This window comes from Hemitrygon akajei, unplaced genomic scaffold (genome assembly GCF_048418815.1).
Source record: "Hemitrygon akajei unplaced genomic scaffold, sHemAka1.3 Scf000142, whole genome shotgun sequence".
Taxonomy (NCBI): Eukaryota; Metazoa; Chordata; class Chondrichthyes; order Myliobatiformes; family Dasyatidae; genus Hemitrygon; species Hemitrygon akajei.
In genome coordinates, this window is record NW_027332028.1 from 1,222,877 (window position 1) to 1,231,744 (window position 8,868).

The window sequence follows — 8,868 nt, forward strand, 5'->3', positions numbered from 1 at the left end:
CGCTCACTACGCATGCGTACTGTGCTGGTACACCTTCAAATCGGCACCAGTGAACAATTTTCTCTCTCTCCATTACCCTCACTACCTGTGCGATTCCACAGCCCCCTGACAATCCAATCCCGGGCAAGCACCCCACAAATGTAACACTTACCCAACAGGCTGGTATATGTCTAGGGGAAAAAGAAATCCAGCCACACACCAACCCTGCCTCCCGTTCACGCAGGTGCTGTGAGAATCGAGTTTATGCCTCGCGCCCCCGCCGGCAGTATCAAACTCACAACAAATACCGTTATGAAATACACTTTAAAGAGTTTACTAAAATTAAAAGAGTATTAGGCAGTACAATATATATATATATATATATATATACAAGAAAAAAACAAAAGGCGCCAACTTATCAAAGTTCAGTCAGTTAGTGCACATCGGTGGAGCTCATCCAGCGAACCATTCGACTCCTAGGTGGTCGTCCTCCCGAAACTCCCACTTCGGACTCCCCGGTGGTCTCCCGAGCGCACGTCCTCCTTCCTCGGCGTCTCTCTCCGGACTCCCCAAGCCCGCGCAACCCCTCCCCCGAGGTCCCAGCCTCACAAAACACAATAACATTCCCCATTGATTAACAAATGAATACAATTACCATATCAGCCATTCTAAAGTGAAACAACGGCAAGAGAAACTTTTAACAGACAAAGAAGCATTCCTACTCGTAACAAACCAAAGAAGCCCTTTTTAGTAACATACACAGGACATTGTACATTTATTATTTCTTCTTTTTGTATTTGCACAGCTTGTTGTCTTCTGCACTCTGGTTGAATGCTCTAACTGGTCGGTCTGTCATTGATTCTGTTGCGGTTATTATTCTATAGATTTATTGAGTATGCCCACAAGAAAATGAATCTCAGGGTTGTATATGGTGACATATCTGTACTTTGATAATAAATTTACCTGAACTTTGAAATGCACCTTATGCTAAATGTCAATCTTCTGGAATATATTTTATAATTTGTTAATTTATTTGTGGTAATATTACTTGATGTGTTGTTGTGAGTTATATGCACTGTGTTGTACTGTGTTCTGCACCTTACTCCAGAGGAACGTTGATTTGTTTGGTGGTGTAGGTTTATATAGTTAAATGACGATAGCCTTGAACTTGAGAGTCCATTTGTTCAGTGACAGGAGATTTGCACAGATGAATGAGTGACTGGGGAGATGGTGCAGGGGACAGGGTTTCAAGTTCTTGCATCACTGGAACCTTTACTGGGGAAGGGGTGACCTGTTCAAGCGGGACGGGCTGCACCTGAACTACAGGGGAACCAATAACCTGACCGAAACGTTCACCAAAGCTACTCGGGGGAGTTTAATCTGGTTTAGCAAGGAAACGGGAAACTGGAGCATCAGATGAGTAAGGGAAGGTAGATGTCAGGGGAAGTATTGAAATTACAGGTATAATGGGTGGGTTAGTTTGAAGAATGTATCTTTTAATGCTAGGGGTATTATGGGTAAAGGTGATGAACTCTGAGCATGGATCAAGTACGTGGAACTACGATGTTGTGGCCACTACTGAAACTTGGTTGAGAGAGGGACAGGAACGGGTGATTAATGTACCAGCTTTTCGAAGTTTTAGAAAAGATCAAACTAAAAGAGGTGGTGGAGTGGGGTGTTGGTGGAGTTGCTCTACTAAACAGGGACAGTGTCACAGCTGCACTCAGGGGAGACATAATGGAGGGGTCAGACCCTGAGTCCATTTGTGTAGAACTCAGGAATAGGAAGGGTACAATCACACTGATGGGATTGTATGACAGAACCCCCAATTGCCAGCGGGACTTTGAGAAACAGATTTGTAATTAGATTAAGGAAGTGTGTAAAAATAATCGTGTTGTTGTCAATGGGGATTTCAACTTCTCGAGTATGAATTGGGACCAACTTAGTGCAAGGGGGTGAGAAGGAAAATAATTTGTTAAATGTATCAGGGAGGTTTCTTAAATGAATATGTGTATGGTCCATCGAGAGGAGGGGCTGTACTGGACATGGTGCTGGGTAATGATCCTGGCCAGGTGTCTGACCTTTCAGTCAGTGAGCAGTTAGAGAACAGTGACCACAACTCCTTAACTGTCAGGATAGCTATAGATAAGGATCGGTATGGTCCTTGCGGGAGAGATTTAAGTTGGACTCGGGCAAACTACAACAGTATGAGGCAGGAACATCTGGCAAGTCCACATCAGACATGAGGAGTCTGTTTAAAGTTCAGCTGCACTGAGTACAGGATAGGTGTGTTCCCATTAGAAGGAAGGACAGGGATAGAAAGATAAGAGAAGCTTGGCTGTCCAGAGAGGTGATGAATTTTGTCAAGAAGAAAAAGGACAAGTATGTAAAGCTTCAGGTTATGTTCGAATGAAGCACATGAGGAGTATAAAGAAGCCAGAAGAGAACTAAAGAGCAGAATTAGGAAAGCCAGGAGAATCCTTGGCAAGTAGAATCACCGGTGAGATCCCAGAGGTCTGGCGAGTGGCTAATGTATCTCTGTTTACTAAGGGGACAAGGGAAAATCCTGGGAAACATAGACCGGTGAGTCTCACATCAGATATAGGGAAATAGTTCGAGAAAATTCTTCGGGATTGGACAGATGAGCATTATGGACAGCCAGTATGTCTCTGTGAGGGGCAGGTCATGTCTTACCAACTTGTTGGGTTTTTTGACAATGTGATGAGAGAGATTTATAAGGGTAGGGCAGTGGATGTGGTCTACGTGGATGTTAGTAATTCGTGTGCCAAAATCCCTCATGGGAGGCTAATCGAGAAGATTAAGATGCAAAGGGTCCATGGCAAATTTGCTGTTTGGGTTCAGAACTGGCTTCAGCAAAGGAGATAGAGGGTGGAGGTTGAAGGGATTCGAGCTAGAGGTCTGTAATTAGTGGAATTCTGCAGGGATCTATATTGGGACCTCTGCTGTTTGTGATGCCTAAATGACCTGATGAAAATCTGGATAGGTGGGTGAGTAAGTTTGCAGATGTACCAAGATCGGTGAAGTTGTTGATCATGTGGAAGACTGACAAAGAATACAATGCGATACAGATCAGGTGCAGGTATGGGCTATGAAATGGCAGGCAGAGCTTAATCCAGATAAATGTGAGCTGTTGCACCTGGGTGGGGCAGATGAAAGAAGACAGTACACTGTTAAAGGCAAGAATTTTAAGAGTGTTGTTCAGCAGAGAGATCTTGGGATCGATGTTCATAGCTCCTTGAAAGTAACTACAGAGATTGATAAGGTAATATACCAAATCTCCTCAAACTCCTAATGAGATTAGCTGCTGGCGTGCCTTCTTCATGATTGGGACAATGTGTGGGGCCCAGAATAGATCTAAAGAGATGTTGATGGCTTCTCTCCACCGGCTGCCTCCCAACCCGTTCCACATTATTTACATCCACTGACCGATTCACATTTGTGAAATGTTACTTTGTGTCTGTGATAATGAAACGTCCTTTGTTCTCTCATGAAGTATTAACCAGTGGGGTGGTTCTATTGGAATTGTTACAGTTGCAACATCAATAGACAATTATTCAGAAGATGCTGAACAGGAATGTGTAAATCAGGCCAGCAGTCCAATGATTGATGGTGCCCAGGGAGTGTTGTACAATCGATGGTCAAGTTGGTGCCTGGGGAGTGTTCTACAATCGATGGTCAAGATGTATCTGGGGAGTGTTGTACAATCGATGGTCAAGATGGTGTCTGGGGAGTGTTCTACAATCGATGGTCAAGATGGTATCTGGGGAGTGTTGTACAATCGATGGTCAAGATGGTGTCTGGGGAGTGTTGTACAATAGATGGTCAAGATGGTGTCTGGGGAGTGTTGTACAATCGATGGTCAAGATGGTGTCTGGGGAGTGTTGTACAATCGATGGTCCAGATGGTGTCTGGGGAGTGTTGTACAATCGATGGTCAAGATGGTGCGCAGGGAGTGTTGTACAATCGATGGTGAAGATGGTGTCTGGGGAGTGTTCTACAACAGTTGGTCAAGATGGTGCCTGGGGAATGTTGTACAATAGATGGTCAAGATGGTGTCTGGGGAGTGTTGTACAATCGATGGTCAAGATGGTGTCTGAAGAGTGTTGTACAATCGATGGTCAAGATGGTATCTGGGGAGTGTTGTACAATAGATGGTCAAGATTGTGTCCAATTACAATACTCTCCACAGTACATCTATAGACATCTGCTGTGTCTTCAGTTATAATTTGTTATTATGAACTAATTATTATTAGATTACTAAGCACAAATTATTAGAATATTAGATTTACTGTGGCAAGGAGAAGTAGAGACAGACACTGTTTACCCTTCTTGCTGCCTCAGTAAAGACCCCACCCCGGACATTCTCTCATCTCCCCCTCCCATCGGGCAGTAGATACAGAAGTCTGAAAGCACGTACCACCAGGCTCAAGGACAGCTTCTGCCCCCGCTGTCATCAGACTCTTGAACAGACATCTTGTTCGATAAGAGGATCTGTCATGGGACCAGTATGTAAGTGCCATTACAAAGAAGGCATGGCAGCTCCTCTACTTTCTGAGAAGTTTGCACAGATTCAGTCTGTCACCTAAAGCTTTGACCAGCTTCTATAGATGTGTGGTGGAGAGTATTTCTGACTGGTTGCATCACATTCTGGTATGGAAAGACCAATGCCCAAGATCAGAAAAGTAGTGGATAAGCTCAGTCCATCACAGGAAAAGCCCTCCCCACCATTAAACACATCTACAAGCAGCATCCATCATCAAGGACCCCACCATCCAGTCCATGCTGTCTTCTCACTGCTGCCATCGGGAAGGAGGTACAGGAGCCTTAGCTCCCACACTACCCCTCAAACCATCAGACTCCTGAACTAGTGTAGGTAACTTCTGTTTCTTAAATGCCCCTAATATATCTGACTCTACCACCACACTGACAGGACATTCCATACACCCACCACTCTTATGTTTAAAAAAACATTACCTTTGAAAATTATGACCCCCTATTATTAGCCACTTACACCCTGGAAAAATGTCTCTGTTCGATTGATGCCTCTTACCATCTTGTCAAGTCACCTCTCATCCTTGTCTGCTCCAATGATAAAAGCCTGAGCACACTCTCTAAAGCTTCCTATCTTTCCTATATCCATCTGGCCCAGTCTGCCCTGCCACATATGGGGAGTTCAAAAACATTGTAAAATCTGTGGTGGGCAGGAGGGAATGGGGGAAGAGTGAAGGAGACTGGAGGGGTAGGAGGGAGGAAAGACTGAGGTGGAGGGAAGACCATGGGGAGAGGAAGCAAAGTGGGGAGCAGGCAGCAGAGGAAGGGAAAGTGGAGGGAGACTGAAGGTTGGGGATAGGATTAGGGTCTGGGGTGTGGGATGAAGTAAGGTGACTGAGGGGGAGAGATGCTGAGAGGGAGCCATGGGAAGGGGTGTGCTTGCTGGAAACCTTCTGGAAGTTTCCCTCTAAGCCACACAGTGTTCTGACTTGGAAATACATTGCTGTTCCTTCAGCATCTCTGGGTCAAAACCCTCGATACAGAACATCATTGTGGGTGTCCACACACATCAAGGACTGCAGCAGTTCAAGAAGTCAGCTCACCAACACCATCATCTCCTTCTCAAGGACACCCCTTCAATGAATAAAAAAAATTATTGCTGCACAGGGGTTGCTGAGGGTGGAAGTGTAGATGGGGGTTGTGGTTGGCAGAGAAAGAGGATGGGGAACGTGAGCTGTACATTAACACTGAACATCGTTCTGTCCCTCAGTCACAGACTCCGCACTCGGTGATCCGTGTGTAACCCACACCGTCCTGGATCAGCCCTGGAGGAGCACGAGTTGTTCCAACACTGAGTGTACCGGTGGACCACGGATGGGTGATGGAAAACTTGATGTGGGATGGTACAGATTTAACAGGTAAAGTGAGGAGATAATCACTGAGAAACTGGACACAGAAAGGGAATGTAAATGGGCAAACAAGGGGTGTGTGAGTGGGAAATGCAGGGAGACCGGGATCATCAGGTGCTACACTGAGATTGGGTGTAAATACAGGGAGAGGGGAGATCCCACATTCTCTGGGTAGAGACAAGGGGGAGGTACAACAGAGTCGAAATTCCCAGGATTGGGGGGTTATTGACCAGAGACAGGGTACGGACAGGGTGAGTGTAATTTCCCATGTCTCTCTGAGTGAATAAACTCCCTCAGATCAGGGACTGACTCTCTGATTGTTGTTTCAGTTCCGGAGGATGGAAGATTCCCGAGACGGTCGTTCCACAGGGTCGCTGCTGCGGGAAGAAATCAGGCTGGTTAAACGGTAGGGTCAGAGCGTGGCTCAGTTATTTCCAGAGAGGGTCTGACTGATGACAGATCCCTTCACATACAAATACAAACACAGGACTCAAACTTCCCACAGTTACCCTGACCACACTCTGGCCCTGGACCTCGTGCAGTCCAGTGGAGGAGTTTCCCAGGAGTTGGGCTGGTGAATTCTCAGAATGTTGGTGAAATTTTTACAGTGACTGAGTCTGGGCTTTGCATCTGAACCTGAGGTCCGGATCATCGGGGTGGGGCTTCACCAGCTGTCAGTCACATCAGGAGTGGGGCTTCACCAGCTGTCAGTCACATCAGGGGCGTGGCTTCACCAGCTGTCAGTCACATCAGGGGTGGGGCTTCACCTGCTGTCAGTCACATCAGGGGTGGGGCTTCACCAGCTGTCAGTCACATCAGGGGTGGGGCTTCACAAGATGTCAGTCACATCGGGGGTGGGGCTTCACCTGCTGTCAGTCACCTCAGGGTCTGGGGCTTCACCAGATGTCAGTCACATCAGGGTCTGGGGCTTCACCAGCTGTCAGTCACATCAGGGGTGGGGCTTCGGTAGCTGTCAGTCACATCAGGGGTGGGGCTTCACCAGCTGTCAGTCACATCAGGGTCTGGGGCTTCACCAGATGTCAGTCACATCAGGGTCTGGGGCTTCACCAGCTGTCAGTCACATCAGGGTCTGGGGCTTCACCAGCTGTCAGTCACATCAGGGGTGGGGCTTCACCTGCTGTCAGTCACATCAGGGGTAGGGCTTCACCAGCTGTCAGTCACATCAGGGTCTGGGGCTTCACCAGCTGTCAGTCACATCAGGGGTGGGGCTTCACCAGCTGTCAGTCACATCAGGGTCTGGGGCTTCACCAGCTGTCAGTCACATCAGGGGTGGGGCTTCACCTGCTGTCAGTCACATCAGGGGTGGGGCTTCACCAGCTGTCAGTCACATCAGGGTCTAGGGCTTCACCAGCTGTCAGTCACATCAGGGGTGGGGCTTCACCAGCCATCAGTCATATCAGGGTCTGGGGCTTCACCAGCCGTCAGTCACATCAGGGGTGGGGCTTCACCAGCTGTCAGTCACATCAGGGTCTGGGGCTTCACCAGCTGTCAGTCACATCAGGGGTGGGGCTTCACCAGCTGTCAGTCACATCAGGGTCTGGGGCTTCACCAGATGTCAGTCACATCAGGGGTGGGGCTTCACCAGCTGTCAGTCACATCAGGGGTGGGGCTTCACCAGCTGTCAGTCACATCAGGGTCTGGGGCTTCACCAGATGTCAGTCACATCAGGGTCTGGGGCTTCACCAGCTGTCAGTCACATCAGGGTCTAGGGCTTCACCAGCTGTCAGTCACATCAGGGGTGGGGCTTCACCAGCTGTCAGTCATATCAGGGTCTGGGGCTTCACCAGCTGTCAGTCACATCAGGGGTGGGGCTTCGGCAGCTTTCAGTCACATCAGGGGTGGGGCTTCACCAGCTGTCAGTCACATCAGGGGTGGGGCTTCACCTGCTGTCAGTCACATCAGGGTCTAGGGCTTCACCAGCTGTCAGTCATATCAGGGGTGGGGCTTCACCAGCTGTCAGTCATATCAGGGGTGGGGCTTCACCAGCTGCCAGTCACATCAGGGGTGGGGCTTCACCAGCTGCCAGTCACATCAGGGGTGGGGCTTCACCTGCTGTCAGTCACATCAGGGTCTGGGCTTCTCATTCTGTCAATCATACTGTGTCAGGGCCTCACCTGGTGTCAGTCACAACATGAGAGGCAATTTTGTTACCAGACTAAACCCCTGGGACTCCCAGGACCTCCTCAACAGGAGCCAGTCTCAGACTAGGTGCTGTAGGGAGTGTGAAGACAGCAGATCACCGCTGACTGAAACCATGGGTTGTGAACCATTGATTTATAGCGGGTCCTGATTCACATTCCCCGCTGTACTGTGGGACCGGGTACATTTTACAGTGTTTATAAATCTCATTCCAGGTTCCCATCCCACCGTGGGAGAGGGAGAGGTGACCAGGACCGTCTGCTTCGGCAACAATAAAAAACCCTGTGAGAAGAAACAGGAGATCAGGGTGAAAAACTGCTCCGGTTATTTTGTGTATCGGCTGGAGCCTACAACCGGGAATGATGCTGTGTACTGTACTGGTAGGTCACCGTTTCCCAGTGATACTGGAGTATGGGGGGGGGGGGGTGAGGGAAAGAGTGAAAGTCTAATATATCTGACTCTACCACCCCTGGTGGGGAATTTCAGTCGCTCACAACTCCCTGTGTGAGGAACCTGTCTCCGAATCAGGATTTATATCACTGACTCATGTCGTGGAACATGTTAACTTTACGGCAGCAGTACATTGCAATACATGATAAATGGATATAGGGAAAACAAACTGAGTTACATCAAGCATAGATATGACTATTAAATAGTTAAGTAAATAAGAAGTGCAAATGAACAGAAATGAGAAAAGTAGTGAGGTTGTGTTCATGGGTTCAATGTCCATTTAGGAATCGGATGGTAGAGGGGAAGAGCTGTTTCTGAATCACTAGGTGTGTGCCTTCAAGCTTCTGTACCTCCTACC